We start from the raw sequence: 17,877 nt of genomic DNA, 5'->3' as shown, positions 1-17,877 counted from the left end.
AAAGTATATCCAAAATGATTAATTAAAATGTATTTGTATTCATATACTACCGGTAGTATGATAAAAAACAGCAGTTTGGGTTGCAAAATTCTTGAATAGGTATACATAGAAATGCCCTAATATGTCAAATAATTTTCAGCTTTTTTGTGTTAACATAACATATTATGCAAGGAAGCAGAAAGGGGGCTGTTTTCTCAAGGGAGGGAGGCCTTCACCATTTGCCCATCGTTGTAGACTAATAGATTTGTTAAAACAACACTTCTTGGCTGACATAAGTGAGGAACCACACTACCTCCCTCCATTCATAAAATGGAATACATCAGGTTTCATCACTGCTAGTTTTTAAATACTTTTGCTCTCTATATAAGAAAAAATAATTAAAATAAACATAGTAGTATTAAAATATTCTTCCCAAAGAATTAACCTAGAAGTTTATAAAATGGTTACATTTGTGGACAACACCAAATTGTTTAAAAAGTTAAGACAAAAAAGGCAGCAAAGATTTGCAAAAGACTCTCAATGGTAGAATAAGTATTAAAATAAGAAATGTTGTTCCGCACAAACATATATAGTAGAAAAGGAAAGATTTTTCTTCTTCATACTACTAGAAACTAGGGTTTCCCAATTAAATTGAACAGTGAAAAAGTCAGGAACAAATGATGTTAATGATTTATTAAATGTATATGCTGCTCAACTGCCTGCCCTAGAGAAATACACATTCATACAGTACATAAATAATTAAATTCATTTCTATATGGTAATTGAAGAAATGAATGAAGCATAACATTAGCGATCAATCAGAATAGTTGTATCTGTATTTGATAATAATCTAAGGGGACAATGAGAAGAAGAAAAAGGGGCAGTAAGGAGGCAGGAGGGAAGAAGATTTAAAACAGAATTATATACTTATAAGGACTATACTGTAAAATAATCCAATAGGAGAGCTGTTTGGAGATATTGCAGCAACTAGAGCTCTGCCAGATGTTTTAGAGAGAGTTGAAATATTTTGGTGGATATTAAACATCCCCATTTATTTTAAGCTTGGTTCTTGCAAAACACTACTATGTTAGACTTATGGCTGAGGATATTTTCATAGACATGTATGAGATTCAGCAATGAGACTCCACCATACTATTCTAGTTCATCAAATAAAATTGCACCACTGCATTTGCATTGGCATAATTGGTTAAGATAAGGCAGGCAAGAATCAAACAATTTTTTCACTAAGCAAAAGACATTGAGGCCATTTCTGAATGTAGTCAAGATGTAGAAATAAAGGATAAAAGTTTCTGACAGGCCTCTAGAAAATTATAAAATCCAAATAAGATTACAGCAATATGCAGATAATAGAGATGTCACCGTAGTTTATTTCCCTACCTACATCTACAAACAAGCCATTAGAAAGCAAAGAACATAAATGTGATCTGATGCTTACTTTTTGTTAGAAATAAGGTAGAATATGCCATACAAAGGAACCAAGTTGGCTGCAGCCAAGAGTTTTTGAATGATGGAGCTATTCTAGCTACAGAAAATGGCATCAATTTCCGAGCAAGATATGAAAGATGAATTAAAAGAATTAATGAAGGGCCTCTCAAAAATTGTTTGAAAAAGCAGGAAAGTTGTTTTAGTCATGTTTCTATAAGCATAAGACGTAAGCCTAAAAAGACTAGATTGTTATGCATAATATCTACACTTCACACAGCACACATCAATTTGTTACCCAACTAACAAAATGTTAAGAGATTTTTGTATCAGGTGAAGAATTGTTTTTCCTTATATAAGTTATATGGTCTTATTTGATCAGATTGGTCTTATTTGATCAGAAGTGACATAATTTCTTTAAAGTCGCTTGCAAGTGCAGAATAAAATGTATTTCATCATGTGTTTTTAAGTTCCTATTGTTTTATTTCTACTTTTGTTAGATTTTTGTTAGGCTTGTCAATAATATTGTTAATGAAGATGTTTATCATTCTTGTTCTGTTTTCAGAGCTGGTGTTAAATCTTAAACAGAGAACTGCTTTTGCTGGCAATGTAGGGAAACATTAAATGTATATAGTATGAATGATTTGATCACTCCTTTCTATGCCTGTAATTCATTTGTGAGAAGTAGCTAACTGGGAGCCCTAGAAAGTGCACCTGCTGTTGTTATAAGTGATATTTGTAGTTTGTATTCAATGTAAAAACACAATCTCATTAGGCAGAATCGAAATCTTTAGATTCTAGACTAGAGTGAAGATCATCCTGGAATTTTGTGCCCAATAAATCAACTCCCAAAACTGAACTATTTGGAAATGGAATGATTACCGACCCTTGCCTCTTCACTTGCATGTAACAAATGCAGTAAAGTATATGGATATCAATATAGTTTTATATGTTTTTTTTATTTATCAGTTATATTATATTGCACTCTTCACAGAGCCCCTCTTTCAGGGAGATGGGTGGTTTAGAAACATGAAAAACAAGCTAGCAAGCAAACAAAAAATAAATAAATTGACACTTTTTAATTCTGCTGAATCTAGGCAAGTAATGCTTCTTAAATCATGGGAAATTAAATTTGCAGATAGTATTGCTAAATTTCTGAATATTGAGATATTGTACTAAAGCCAGGAAAGAAAGCAGAGCCTTAAAAAGGGTTGTTTTTTTCAAATGTATTTATTGTTTGCTTAAAATTATATAAAATCAAATTAATGCCCCCAAGGAGAAGTTCGCACAGATATTTGTGGATCAGCTAAAGTTGTCTACAGTTTGGCATTTATATGGAATGGCTATAAATCATTTTATCATATACATAAATTCAAATGTACAAATGTAAGTGTACATTTTTTAAAAAGAGAATCTGAATCATTTGCAAATTATTACATGTCCAGTAAATATATTCTTTCCTAATTCTTTTCCGTAGAGTCCTATAAACACCTGGAGTTAGTTTTATTTATTTTTTGCCAAGGATACACAATAATTTTGAGTTGATGGGCAATCTTGGTCTTTGGATAACATGTTGGTATAGGACCTATATTGCTATGTGTGTCCCATACCAAATTTGATTTGATTAAATTTGAAAATAGTTTAATTAAATTTGGAATTAGTTTAATTAAAGTTGGAATTAGTTTAATTAAATTTGAAATTAAAAATTGGATAATTTTGACTAAACTTTGGAAAAATCAACAAAGTTTTTAAATTCTCTCTGGATTGTATATAGGACAAATGGGCTAGACTGTACAAAACAATTAATTGTATCTATTAATTTAATAGCAGGACTCAAAAAAACAACAATCCTGAAATAATATCAGGACATTCCAATACAGATTTCAAAGTAGTTAAAAAAAAATCAGCGAAATTGAGGGAAAAACTCAGGTCTCAATTGATTTTTAACACATCATAAAATGCTTATAATAAAATGCTTGTAATGTGTCTTACATGTGATCCTGCAACTGCATAACTACCCTGTCTTTCTGTCTCATTACTCTTCCATCCTTACTTCAACGGTACTTAAGTCTTGTCCCTCCATGCATCTGAAAAAATAAGCTGGGTTGATAAAAGCTTATGCTTTTTAATAAAATGTCTTTTTATATAACTTTTACTGAAAATGTTTTAACAAAGTTAAAAAAATAAAAAAAATAAAGATTTTTAAAAATGTTTCCTATTTTCACTATTTACTATGTTTATTATTCCTTAATAAAATGTCTTAATCTGATCTGGGCTACGGTACTAGATTTCTGAAATTTCTCTTTGAAATGATTAACCAAACTTTCTTTCAATTTCTTAACATCTTCTTGTTTACAGTGTCAGTGAAGTCAACCTAAAAGATATTCTTTCAACATCTAATCCACAAAATTATTCCTTTTGCCTAGTGTATTTGTCCATGTATTTTATTTAATTATTTTGATTGTAATTAAGCTATAATTCTTGATTAAAGATGAGATATCAAAATGAGTTGATCAGTAATGTGCGAGTTCTTTGTGGAGATTATTTTTTATTTGATTAAAAAAAATGAAAAACTCTAGATTTAGGCAGGCACGATCATCAGGAAATGAAAATGTCAGGTTGATCAAAGCCTGGGGAAACTTCAGAGTTTCTGAAGCAAATTCCACTTTGCTGGTAATACCTTAAGAATGCCAATTATCTCAGGTTCTAGTATGATGGAGCTAACAAAAAGTTATAATTCAAAGTAATGAACAGTCAATTATTTTATCACTATTGCTTTAGCAAACCAAAGATTATGAGCAATTGTGCAAAGACTAGCACATCCTCTTTGTCAGTTACAGTTGTATTCTTAAATTATCTCCTCCTAACCTCTAATAAAGCATTAGAGGCTTTAGAGAACAAGGCCAAAATATTACAGTTTGGAAACCCAAATAAAATTAAAAGAATTTTAATTTTTAAAAAGATCCAGGTATTAACTAGTTATTACAACAGGCAGAGAAAGCTAGTTCAGTTGCATTACAAACAGAATTAATATATACTTGTAATATACTTGATATATGTATATAATTTATACTTACTCACAAGTGGAAAAAGTAGTAAATTTACCAAAAGTCCAAGATGAGGAGGAGACTCTGAAAAACATGTAGAAGTTAACCTAGTGATCTCATGAGTCATATTTTTAAATTTATTTTTAAACCACCTGACTCCTAGTGGCTCTGGTTGGTTCACAGTTAATAACACAAGAGGAATAAAATAATACAACAATAGAAACAAAGAACAGAACATGGCATAACCCAGATAACAACCAAAGCAAACCTGCAATACCCAGAAGGTGGCTTCAGTCACCCTCACCAAAGATCTGGGTGAAGAGCCAGTTCTGAAATACCATCCAAGTGAAGGCCATCTGGATCTTGGGGGGGAAGTTTACTCCAGAGGGCAGAAATGCTAAAACAATCCCATCAATGATTTTCAGGAATAGATAGCTATTCTAATTAATTTAAGAAATAACAGTCAATGACCACAGACATTTCTGATAAACACTTATTACATTTAATGTATTTGTTTATATGGTGATCAGCAGATGGAGTACAATAAAAATCAAATTGACTATCTAATTGCTAAAAAAATGGAGCAATCAAAGACATGATCAGGTGCTGGCTGTGAGACAGGGCATGAATTGCTTATCTGTAAGTTATAAATTAAGAAGAAAAGAGGAGGAGGAAGAGGAATGAAATTAAATAAAGGTTAAAGCTGAATGTGAAAAGAAACTGCTAAAGATGAAACTGAAGAAAGTTTCTTCATAACAAACCATGGAAATTGGTAAGAGAGGAGAAGCCAAAGACAAAAAAGACAAAAGTTCTGAGGAAGAAAACGAACAAAGAATTTCAGACAGTGGTTAGAAGACACAAGAAGCAATATGATAGCAACCTCTATATAGATACTGAAGAGGCAAAAACAAGGAAAATCTTCAAAATGATCTCCAATCTCAAATTGGTAAGCCAATAGATGGATAGTGATTCAAACAAGATCAAATGAAGATGGAAGGAGTATATTGAAATACTGTACAGTAGAGGTGTCAACATCTAAGATAACTAAGATTTTTACAATTATCTCTAGCACTCTAGAAGATGAAATTAAATCTGTACTCCAGTCGTTACAAAGTCAGAAGGCTTCAGGAACTGATAGAATACCCACAAAAAATATGATAAGCAACAGGGAAAAAAATCAGTAAAAGTTCTAACCAAATTATGTCAGCAAATCTGGAAAATAATCCTGTGGTCAAAAGATTGGAAGAGATCAATCTTTATTCCAATGCCATAAAAGGAGACTCAACATAGTGTAGAAACTATAATACAATATCCTTAATTTCAATGTGCAGGATCAGTGCAGCAAAGGATGCTCTGTATGGAAAAGGAGATGCCAGATATTCAAGCTGGCTTTAAGAAAAGCTGAGGAACATGAAATATTATTCCTGATAAATGCTGAATAATTGGGGGGGGGGGGGAAACAAAGAATACAAAAAACAAAGCAGTGTCATTATAGGAAGGCCTTTAATTGTGTGGATCATATCATGATGTGGAATGTGCTTAGAAAAATGGGAATCCCAACACATCTTTTGTCTTCAGGGGAAACATATACACAGGTCTTGAAGCTACAGTACAGATAGAACTCAGTAAAACAGGTGACACTATGTTGGGAGAGACATGGCTGTATACTTATACATATGCTGAATATACTAAGGGAAGCTGTATTGGAAGAAGATAAATAGGTATTTAACACTAAAGAAGGACATTAATAACCTTTGCGCATGGCCAAAAAGGCAAAAATCTGTAAGCACTAGTTAAAAAATTCAAGGGAAACTGACAAAATGGGACTAAGATTATGTATAAAGAATACCAAACTAATGATAACTGATTCAATTCCACTCTTAGACTTGACAATGAAGATATCGAAGTGGTAGGTAGTGTCAGCCTCTATATCGCTTGCTTGCTATTGGCTGCCAGAGTAACAGGGAGGGACGGGGTTTATGGTATTTGGGAGGGGAATCGTGCTGGTAAAGACATCGCGAAAGAGGGAGTTTTGTTCTCACTATCTTCTGCGTATGCTGAAGGCTCGTGTTTGGGTTTGGTCAAAGCCAACTGCCTGCTTACCAGCTGGATGAGGCCACCTGAAGATGCACCCCACATGACATCCTCAGGGGTTGGAGATTGGACATTTAGGCCAGGGCAACTGGGGGGAGGGATTTGGGTAAACTTTTGATATGCACAAGTTTGCCCCTTTTTGGCTCAGATCTTGCTTCACTTTTGCTGTTTTCACTTCATATCCAGTAAAAGTACCGTACCTTTTCTCTAAATCAATGGAGTTGAGGGTTCCCTTTCTTGGATTTTGAAGGAGGCATGTTTGACAGGTAGCTTCAACATTAACCATCAACAGTAATATTGTAAACCTCCCAGAGTTAAACTGTGGAAAGATGAGCAGCCATCTAAATTTAATAAATAAATAATGAACCATTAACAATAAAGAACAAGCTGTAGAACAAGCAGCCAAGAAATATGCTGCAAAATAGCACTTGGTAAATTAGCCATGAAAGCCATGGAAGAGATTTTCAGATGTTGTGATGCATTTGGGTTTACAGAGATCAGACTCATGCAAGCAATAGTATTCCCTGTGACCTTTATGGAAGTGAAAGTTGAAAGAAACAGAATAAGAAGAGTATTGACACTTTTGAACAGTTAGAGAGGACTCCTCAGAATAACATAAACAGTTGAGAGCAAATGGATCATTGAACAAATCAACTCAGAATTCTCATTTGAAGCACATATTAGTACCATCAATTTATCATATTTTGAATTATTATGGGAAGGCGTAGTTCTCTGAAGGATGCTTTGATGCGAGAAAGGTAAAAGAAAAGAGAGGAATAGGAAGGCCAGTAGCAAAATGGAGGGACCCAGTTACAGTTGTAATGAATGTTTTATTGGGAAACCTGAAGGAACAGATTACCATTGAGAGAACATTTAACTTTGAGAGACCACTTAATGGTACATATTGATTTTCAGTTAATGAAAATCAAAGGCCAAGACTGGAAAATGCCACATAAAAGTTGCTGATTCCCCACTCTTGGATAGCACTTCTGATCATTTTATTGGATTTGGGGTTTCAGTGTTTTTTCTTTTCTAACACATCAGATTCAAGTTTACTGTTAAGTGAGAATTCTAGATAAACAGAGAGAGATCTGCACTATAACTTACACTGTGCTTTTTAATATATACAGTATTTATGTAAAGTGGAAATTCTTTTGCAAGTTTGGGGTTGTAAATTTAGCTTGGACCCTGTGGAATGTAATTACTCAAACTTAGTTTTTTTAAAAAAAATACAATGATGCAGTTCTGTGTATTTAGCATTGCAAGCTGTAAATTGCTGCAAATATTTTTCTTAAGCAATTTTTTTTCATAATTAATCACATAGAGAAAGCCAGTTTGGTGTAGTACTTAAAACATCAGGCTAGAGACTGTGAGTCCTAGTCAAATCTTAGGTATGAACGAAGCCAGTTGGGTGACTTGAGTCAGTCCCTCTCTCTGCCCTAGACATAAGCCAAGGGCATGCCACTTCTAAAAAACCATGCCAAGGAAACTTCAGGGACATATATACATATATCGTCACATATATATTATTTTGTAATTTTCATTGGGATGTAAGTCCTTTTAATTCTGATTTTTTTATGGATTTACCGATCACCACTACCTAAGATTTTAGTCTCATTGCTGACTTAAGTATATTCATTGATACTTTATTTGTGAAATTGAAAATGCAGAGTTTAGGAAATGAACAATGTCCTTTGATGGATGGAATGTCAAAGATATCCACAAGTTTATACAGGAATCCATTTAATTACTGAGCCCTTCCCCTGATCTAATATTCATTTTCAATCAGAATTACTCTTCTTTGGTCATATATTAAGCATACTGTATTGTAATCTTTGTGTTTATAATGTAAGCAAATGCCATACTTACCAAAATTTAATAGAAACATTCTAAATAAAGTAAGAGGAATTATAATGGCTACATGTTGTATGTCTAAGTACTAGATATCATTGCTTTGTTTTGAATAGGAATGCCTCGACTATCATTTGGGGCCATGAAGCACTATATGGAAGGTGGAGGATACTTACTATGTGTTTTTTTTTAAGGAAACACTACTGAGTTGTCAAAGGAGAAACATTTTAACAAAGAGTGGGTTTATATTGATATCTTAGCAACATTCGGTTTTAGCCTAATGAATATGGGTAATGCTCAATTGTAAAGTAGTTCCTATTTATAGAAAAAGACCCCACACACATCCAAATTTCAAAAAGCCCATTAGAAGAATATTTAATAACAGGATGTTCATTAATGAGGTTTAGAAGACCACAGGCCTCACAAAATATGTTTGTCCAGTGGTGATTAGGACATTTGGTGTTTTGCTGATACCCTGCTTCATCTAGCATAAATCTTTCTCTCCTCTTCTCTCTAACATAGCTTCATCTAGCATAAAACTTTCTCTTTATCTTACTCTAACATAGGTTGCTGCCGGTCTTGCTTAATTTCGGGTTGAATATTTCTTATACACTAATTTTACCTTTTTAAGAAATGAAACCTGGTTGATCACTCTAAAGTTTCAGTCTCATTTATTCTTCTGCTGACCAGATTTATTTATAATTTGCACACTGGGTGAAGGTTATTGAAATTGAAAATTTACACATCTGGAGTGGTTAGAAAGTAATGTGCGCTTTGTCCATCATGATATACATTAATGTGCCAACTACTGTATTTACTTCAAGATTATTTCACTGTGCCTAAGAATGCTAATATGTTCCTATTAATTTCCTTCTTTTTTGTTGTTTTCAGTGACTCAAGATTCCAGAGGGATACCAATTCATGTTAATCTGTTACAAGAAAACAATACTTACAAGTGTAACAGTTTTATTGAATCAGACATTTAACTTAGCTGTCTCTAGTCTACAAAAAGTATACCATTAGAACATTGCTAATCTTGATGATAACATAGGATTTGTTGTGGAGGTTAGTATGATAGCTATTAATCCATTAACCACCCAAGCGATCTTAAAGCCATAATTCATTCTTACCGTAATTTAGCCCTTTATCTAGAGTCCATATTCTGTAGAGAGAACAATCTCTTAATTAAAATATCAAAGGATCTACCAGCCCAGATGCTCTGTCAGTTCCTGTAGTGCAAGTGGCAGGCCAATTTCACTTTCTCAGACAAGGTTATAGGCAAAAGAAAGAAAGAAAAAGATAGTAAAAGCTTATTGAGGGAGGGTTGCTTACCTCAGGTATTTGTATTTGTTTATCTTTAATGTCAGATTGGAAATTGCCCTATACAAAAAGAAGAGGAGTCTAGGATTTTTCCTCTCCTTACAGCATCCCCCCTTCCTCTAAGGGGGGGTGCCCCAGATGTCTGGGGAGGGACTTTGGAGGATGACGCAAGAAGCAACATCAATAAAAAGAAATAGACATAGGTGTGCTAGTTCAGTGCAAGGTTCCATGTCTATAAGCATCTATCAAGTCACCAGCATATCCGCTGAAGGTCCCAAGAGGATGAGGCCACCAAAATATCCTAAGGTGAAAAAGGTAGGAAAGACTGGAGTGTTTCTCACTCAAAATATGAATTGGATATTTTTAAAAATGGTAGTGGGAGGAAATTATTAGTTGTTCACTTATTAAGTTGTCTCAGGTGTGTTAGGGACATACCTAAGAATCAACTTCCACACACACACACACACACACACACACACACACACACACACGTAGTACATATTCAAAATGCCCTTGGGGATATATTTTGGTTTGTTTATATAAGCAGTGGGTAAGAAACCAGGAAGGACAAACCCTTAACCGCTAGGTAGAACAAAACACAACTTGATGATATGGTTTTTATACCTATCAATTTGCACACACACTCAGTCATGCATTAATGTGTTAATTTCAGATTTCCCAGAGAAAATAAAAAATGCCTGAGTGCAAGCAATAATTGTGTCAGTCATTGTCAGTGTGTATGACTGTTATCAGATACATATTTAAACCGTGTAGACAAAGAAGTAATAGGCTGTTTGCTTAGATTATGCTCTTCTGAGCATCTCAAAAGGATCTCAATTCATTAAGAATTGAGAAATACACAAATTCATTAAGAAATACAAAAACAGCTGTATTTTTATTTGCCCCTCTCCCTCATTCCATTTTTTCATGCAACTTCAGGTACAAACTAAGAAGAACCTGCAATGTATTTGAAATATATTCAGGTCAGGAAACCAAGATAAATACTGCATAACTTAAACAGTTGCAACCTTTCTGGCAGATATCAATTACATGATTCCACAATGCCATTAAACAATGAGCTACTAGTAGTTAGTGGAAAAATTATCAAAAACAATAATTACATTATAAAATAGAAAATTTCACAGCTAGGTAGGAAGATAGATAAAGTGAATTCAATTATTAAAGTGACTTCCTTTTCAAATTTTGTTGGGAATTTGTATCTTTCAAAATCCATAACAGATTAACAGAAAATTACAGGTTTGGTAATTGTGTGTAATGAAGTATGAACTTAAAAAAAATATATTAAGCTATTTTTTGGGAAGAGGAGTGAACAAACAGTGAAAGAGGTGATCTTTTTTCTGTATCATTTTTTCCTGCTGAAAATCGCTATTTACTCTGTGACTTTCTTGGTGTGTAATTATAATTACAAAAGCACACGGTATTTTCAGAGAGGCTGAACTGAAAGTCCCTCAAGTCTGAAGAGAAAGTTAAAACTCCACTTTCTCATTTTACTTTTCTGATCTTTGGTGCTCTCTGAGCTAGGTTGTTTTCTTGCAGACATTTCATTACCCAAATTAGGTAACAACATCCGTGCTCAGATGATGTAAATATTCTGTGCAAATATTCTCCTTTATTGGTACTTTTCTGATCATAATTGCATTCACTGAAGATTGTTTTTTTGTGGAAAAATTACCATTACTTCAGTGAAAGATGTTTCACTGAAGTCAGAATTATATTCAGACCGTTCATATAACCCTTTATCATTAGTATCAGAGCTAGTACTTAATTTCATATTGAGGAAGCATATATTCCTTGGTCTTGATGCGTTTTTCCAAAGGTCACTCCTTGAATTAGACTGAAGCAAGAATTTCTGGCTGGCTGATTTGGGTGTCAGGGATTGTTTTCTTTATATTTTTTTCTCTATATTTTTATTATTGAAAGGGAGGACAAATACTTGCAGGATTTTCTGCCTCAGGTGCCAAAATAATTCAACTACCGATGTCAGTTGTTTGGGAAGGGAGTGGTGCTATTTACTATTTTCATTTCAGGAAGCAAAATGTCTTAGACTAATACATTTTGAGTATGCATAGTTACGTTTGCATATCTCATTCAGTGTCAATGAATTCAACAAACCAGAGGAGTTACTTTCATAGTTTATTTAGGGCTGGGCAACATATTTTATGATAGCCCAAGGCCAAGCGGGCCAGATGAAAAATGTCATGGGTAGCTCATGTGAGCAGGGCAGAATTGTATGTTTGTTCCCTGGGTTCTGCATCAATTTCAAAGAATACAATTCTTTAAAAACTCTGGTAAGAAGAACTACCATATCTGGGATTCCAAAATCTGTATGATCACTCAATAGAACATAGTTTTGTGTACCTCTTTGCTACTTTTTAAGGGTCTTCTGGAATTTTGCAGTGCAGATATAGATGCCTGATTTTTAGGTTTATTGAGGGCTTTCACCACAGTTTATATCATGTCTGTTTTCTGCCAAAAATGGTATGAAATTATATCCCACTATTTGTTTTTTCAAACAATGTTAGCTCTTTTTTAGAACTTAAACTATCGATTTTGGCTTTTGTCAATTTTCTGTCTCACATTGGCCTGAAATTTTACCATCAATCATTGTTAATTGTGGCAGGTGAAGAATTGGAAACAATCAAATGAAGAGTCATTCTGAGGACAGTCCATGCTTCCTTGGTAACTTAGTTCCCACAAGCCTGATTCAGTGAGATTCATGAAGGTAGACTTCTGGCTTGTAGTCCTATGATATCCGAGTTGAAACCAAGAACCAAGATCATTTTTTTAAAAAATTGATTGCCTAGCAAGACATTTCCAATTTATATGCTACACTAAATCAGTATTTCTAAAACTTGACAACTTTAAAATGTGTAGACTTCAACTCCCAGAATTCCCCAAGCAGAAGAAGGAGTGATTAAGCAGTGGAGAACTACATACAGCTCATTCACAATGATCCAAAATTCACTGTGTGTGTGTGTGAGACAATGCTGGCGGATAGCTGTGAGTGACACCTTTGGAGCCTTCCAGCACACGAATTCATTGCCCATTCATTAAAAAAAAAATCTGAAGAAGACAAATCGTAGAACAAACAGTAAGAAAACATAGGATAATTAAAAGTGGAAGATTACAGTCTGAAACCTCACTAGATCCTATGAAAAGAAACAAAATATGATTGTATGGCTATGTTTCCAAAGTTAGTTAGAAAGAACAATTACTTTCTCGACTGGTACCTTATGAAGTCATCCTGCATTTTTCTGTGATCCTTACTTTGTAGGATTAACATGATTGAAACTCAGATTCTTTAATTCCCTAACTTCCCTAACATTTTACCTTCTTCATCACTGTATGGGGTTTCTTAATTCTCACTCTACTAGAAAAAAATGGGTCCTCCCCTGAATATAAAACTTGTGTGGATTATAAGTGGAAGGCAAATACCTATGACCTAGGGAAAAACAATTAGGTAAACAACATGGCATGATGACAACAGCCTCTTCTTAATACACGCACACACACACACACTATACTATACAGCTGAAGACCAATGAAGGGCTTTGATCTTTGCTTGCGAGGCACTTGAAAACAAAAACAGAGAGAGTCAGAATAATTAAAGAAGGATGGCTTAGAGTTTGCAACCCCTGAAACAAAAAGTAAGATGGAGCCACTTCTTCATCCTAGCTAGGCTAACAGTTGAATGATTATAATGGAATTGAATCCTCTGTGACACATGAAGGCCGTGGGGTAGACTTCTGGACTCAATGAGACTGCTGCTGCTGCTGCTGCTGCTGCTGCTACTCACCATCTAGGTACTACTCGACCAATTATTGTATCCTAAGGCAATTCTCCTGCATAGCCTAAAGATGAAGCCAGCCACTTCTAAATTAAGTACTGAAGTGAAATGGGAGCATTATTAAAGCCCGATTTCTTCCTTCTCTTTGTTTCTTATCTGGGTTCTCTACATTGTGTGACTTGTTCTTTATACTGAAAAACTGAATACATCGATAACATCTGAAATATCTGCATTTGGATCTTTATGACTGAAACGGTACAAAGCTATGTTGGATAAAGGAAAATTCTAAAGTGATGATGAGTCAGTCATTTTGGTCTCAGATATTTTACATTTGCCTGGAGCTGACATTTGGGGTAATCCAACACAGGGCCAAAGAGTTGGTGTCTGTGAATATGAAATGAAACTTACTTTCCAGGACAAGGTGTTTCCGTTTTCTTTCCATTCAATGCAACTAATTTCTGAAAATTGATAGATTATCTAGACGTTGTATGTATGTATGGGTTTCTGATCAAATGTGGATAAAGCTGTATAAAATATTTGTGTATATATTCACAACAAGCAATATGTTCTATTTTTTCCTAATTATTATACTACAGGTGCAAATTGTGTGGATTGTGTATTCAGTTCAACAATCAACTAAATGTCTGTGAGAGAAAAATATGTAAAAGAAATTATTTTCTGAAAGAACCTGAGGGTTCCTGTGAGATGACCTTTATATTGTATTTTTTAAAATCCTTCTTGGCTGTCCAGAGTTGGCTTTGTGAGATTAATCACCATATAAAATATTTAAATAAATAAATTTCTAACTGCTAAGGCTGTTCAGGGAAGGCTGGAGACTCTTGTCCTTTTTTTTGTTATCAATGTTATATTTTTATTCAAAAAGTTAAAAAATGGATTTTTTCTCACAAAAACAAAAGAAAAATAAAAGTGTATAAATAAAGACACAAACTTTGTTTTGATGAAAGAAAGTTCATTGTGTCTTAGTATTTATTGGCATCTCCTTTTCTTAAATTTAGATTCAAATGGGAGACCACCAGGGAAAACTGGGGAATCTAAAGAACACAATAATAAATTAATTCCATGCTGACCAGAAAACTACCCATGGTGATTTATTTATTTATTTGTTTGTTTCGATTTATCAGTCGCCCCCTCTCCGCAAAGGGACTCGGGGCGACGTACAATTAAATCAAAAATAAAAGTGTGGCATGGAGGAGGTGACATCAATATTTAACAATCAAATACAAGTGAAAGCCACTAGGTTAAAATAAATAGCAATAAATTAAAACAGTTAAAACAATTTTAAAAACCCCAAAATTTACGTTTAAAATATTAAAATTGCCAGGGAGGTTAGAAGGTTCTAGTTAAGCCAGGCCGGCTAGTGATTTCAGGATCTGAGCTTAACTCAAGGATGTACTTACCATTTCTAAATGGCCATCTCAGAATTTCAATAAAAACAGAAAAAGTAATTTAAGAATATACTACAGAAAAAAATAGATTTTCTCATTGTGAGATCTGCCTGAGAACACCTGCATAAATACTTTAAAAAATAAACATATTTAATTCAGTAACTTGAATTAGGTTGTATAAAAGGTGATTTCCCATTCAAGTACTAATTTAAGAAAAGGGGATGCCAATAACTATATAAAGTTATGTGGAAAAAAGGTTCTGGAATTTATTTTCCTCTTATTTTTACAAATCTTATAGTTCTATTCTTAATTGTTTTTCTGCTGAATTAATGCAAAACAAAGTTAGTACATATTTCAACGTTAGCTTTCTATAAGGGACTTTATTTTTATTTGTTAGACATGCTACCAAAACTAAAATTCTCTAGAATAAAATACTAAGACAGAGATGTTTCTAAGGTAGGTGTTTCATGGATATAGTGTGCTGCATATAAACAATTGAACATTAAACCTGTATGGACTGGTTGGTACTCACTGCACATGAGAGTTTCATTTTGAACAGTTTGTCAAATATTGTAGGACAGGTTTTTTTTAAAATTATCCTGCCTTTTTTTCATTTACAACCCAAGGCAGCAGACATATTAATACTTTTTCACAACAATATCCCTGTGAGGGGAGTTGGGCTTTATACCTTTTAATTAGGGAATAAACTTCATAGAACGTAATGGAATTTTTTTCTGTGTAGTCCATGATTGTAACCCATCTAGGAGGAAATTAATTCACTAAAGTCAGTAGGACTTATTTTTGATTAAAAAGTGGTAGGATTGTGCTGTTAAAATGCTTTCTCTGCTTTCAGTGGATCAGAACTACAAAAGAAATGGAGTCAGAGGACAGCTTTGACTGATTCATGCATGTAGATGAGTTTTAGAAATATATATCTAAGAAATATCAGAAAATGTGAAAGAATTTGAAATATATTTGGAAAATTTATATAGGAATATCATTAAACAACATGCACACCAATTTGCCCTTTTTATAGTTATTCTTTTTTGATGTTGTCTTTTGGGATTTATCACAAGTGTAGATACAAGTGCATGGATGGCGTGAATATACGTGAAATATACTTTATGTGGTTTAACATAAAAGTCAGTCTGATATACTATGTCATGTTTTTATGTCTCAAAAGAGGAAAGAAAAAATTAAGTCATTATGTGTAAAAGGGCAGGTTGACAAAACAAAGAAAAAAGATTAAAATTTTCACATTTTCCATATACCACTTTATAGTCAGAAAAAGAAGAAGAAAAATACCCCTGATAAGCAGATTGGGCTATGACAACTCCTGTGGCTTTGACAGTGGCTTCCTCACAATATAAATACTGATTTGTTTTTGAGGATTCTTCACTATATATCCATCCACTGACCTCATCTGATCTGAAAAGCAAAGCCCCAGGCGGTAAGTTCACTTGGCTTTCCAATTATTCTGAAAAATCAAATTATCAAAGATTTTATAACATTAAAAAAACCAATTGGATTACCTACATCACCACCTGCATTCTATCCAATTCAAAATAGTATCTCACAATACTTGAGGGGACATTTAGATTTTCACAAAACATGCTTTACTCAACCAACTCCATGGATTTTATACAAACCAATATAAATTTGATACAATATTTGCTCCAAAATTCAGGATGTGTGCTAATGTTGTAAATGTCAATTAGATGTGCAATTGAGATGGCATTAATACTGACACTTTTGATACCAATTCAAACTTGAAATGGTATTTTGCAACAAGATCTCAATGAACATTGCAAAGGAATTGACTTGTAGTATTAATTATCTTAAATCCTGGCTTCTTAAATACTGTAATAGGAAATATGTATGGGGGGTGGGGGGTTCAATGTGTTTAAAATATATTCAGATTTTCTGAATAAGCTCAATGCCTTGATATATGATATATGAGAAATGCCCTCTTAAATTCATTTATTTTAACTGAGATATGCTGGGTCGTATTCTAAAATTCAATGTTAAAAAATGTTAGATCCAGAGACTGTATTTTTTCTCAGGCATTCTGCATTTGTTATAAAGTTGTAGCAGTTTTAAAGAATGCAAAACTTCCAGAACTCTATGCAATTGATGCAATGAACTACAGTTCACAAAAGCTTATGCAGTTTATGAAAGTTGTAGTTAGAAAACATGCTATCAGATTTCTAAAGCAGACATAACTATTCTTTTGTGTGTGTGTGTGTCATAGGAGCATGGGTTACTCCAATTAAATTGCTTGTCTATAGGTTTAGGATCAAGAAAGAAAGATTTCTTCTAACAGGATGGGTTTATTTTGGGAAAAGTCACTATCAATGCAAGACAGTGATGATGCAGTGATTAATTCAAACAGCTACTTAAAACAATTATACAGAGTTATTAAAACCTATTAGTTTGGCTATGTGGAATTTTTATACTTGGAGGCAGCATGCCTAAAGATTAGATGCTGGACATAAATATCATAATGGCTGTTACTTTTATGTTGGGCTTGTTTGTTTCATAAAAGCCTCTGGCTGGACAGTGGTAAAACCAATGGTTGAAAAAATTGGAAAACAGAACTTTTTGTGGATTCGCTTAAAAAAAGTCTTCATAACAGTAACAGATATGAAGGCATCGAAAATACCAGAGAAAGTTCCACATGATGAAAAATTCAATAATATACAAGTAGCACTTTGAGGTGTGTGTGTGTGTGTGTGTGAATCTGAATTATCACTGAAGCAATTCACAATCTATGAATGTTTAAATTCTGAATTATTACTTGCCATTAAATCTAAACATGTTTTTCTGTTTATGTATTATTTAAATTTCTACCTCTAATGGTAAGCCAACATTCTTGTTCAAATATATGTGCCAATATAGATAAAATTACACATGCTATAATACACGTAGA

General features: G+C 33.6%; 1 protein-coding gene across 2 annotated transcripts in view; it reads left to right on the top strand.

Annotated features, from left to right (window-relative positions):
- Positions 1–17,877, top strand: part of FOXP3 (forkhead box P3) — a 33,394-nt gene that overhangs the window by 693 nt on the left and 14,824 nt on the right. The window contains exon 1 of one of the 2 annotated variants that reach the window (XM_081951159.1): positions 16,352–16,398. The exons of the other annotated variant lie outside the window; for it this stretch is intronic. The gene's annotated coding sequence lies outside the window, so the exon portion shown is untranslated. Of the gene's footprint in view, positions 1–16,351; positions 16,399–17,877 lie in introns of those variants that run through there. 2 annotated transcript variants of the gene reach the window in all.

This window comes from Natrix helvetica, assembly GCF_964273705.1.
Source record: "Natrix helvetica genome assembly, chromosome: 1".
Taxonomy (NCBI): Eukaryota; Metazoa; Chordata; class Lepidosauria; order Squamata; family Natricidae; genus Natrix; species Natrix helvetica.
This window is presented reverse-complemented; position numbering and strand designations above follow the sequence as displayed.